Source organism: Dipodomys ordii, unplaced genomic scaffold (assembly GCF_000151885.1).
Source record: "Dipodomys ordii isolate 6190 unplaced genomic scaffold, Dord_2.0 Scaffold31, whole genome shotgun sequence".
In the NCBI taxonomy this organism is placed as follows: domain Eukaryota; kingdom Metazoa; phylum Chordata; class Mammalia; order Rodentia; family Heteromyidae; genus Dipodomys; species Dipodomys ordii.
The window spans coordinates 4,932,548-4,933,213 of NW_012267247.1; the positions used below are offsets into that span (position 1 = coordinate 4,932,548).

At 42.8% G+C, this 666-nt stretch overlaps 1 protein-coding gene across 1 annotated transcript in view; it reads left to right on the forward strand.

Annotated features, from left to right (window-relative positions):
* Taok1 (TAO kinase 1) overlaps nt 1-666 on the forward strand; it is a 120,013-nt gene that overhangs the window by 20,623 nt on the left and 98,724 nt on the right. The window lies entirely within an intron of this gene.

Genomic DNA, 666 nt, shown 5'->3' on the forward strand with positions numbered 1-666 from the left:
TCTGGCATTTTCTGCTTATGTGGTGCTGAGGAATCGAACCCAGGGCCTCAGGCATGCAAGGCAAGCGCTCTACCACTGAGCCACCTTCCCAGCCCGCTGTGTAGCTTTTTTGATCGTACTGATTATACATGCTAATATATTATAAGCAGGTTAGAGATAGCTCCTAATTTTTAAGAATGGGATAGTTTTTGTTTTTGTGGGTCATGGGGCTTGGACTCTGGGCCTGGGCGCTGGTCCTGAGCTCTTCAGCTCAAGATGAGTGCTCTACTACTTTAAGCCACATAGCCACTTCTGGTTTTCTGGTGGTTTATTGGAAGTAAGAGTCTCACAGACTTTGCTGCCCGGTCTGGCTTTGAACTATGATCCTCAGATCTCAGCCTCCTGAATAGCTAGGATTACAGGAATGAGCCACCAAAGCCCAGTGAATGGGATAGTTTTAAAAGAAACTAGTGTTTGCTTAGCATGAACAAGGCTATGGGTTTGATCTTCAGCATCAAAAAAAATTGTTGATAAATGAATTTTTGTTTTTGTAATATGTATTAGCTAATTTGGCAACTTGAAATAAGTTTCACAGTAACTTACTACTATGACAAAATGTTATACCAAACCTCTGAATAATAGATAATAAAATAGCGATGCTTCCCTCCTCCCTCCCCCCCCCCCCCC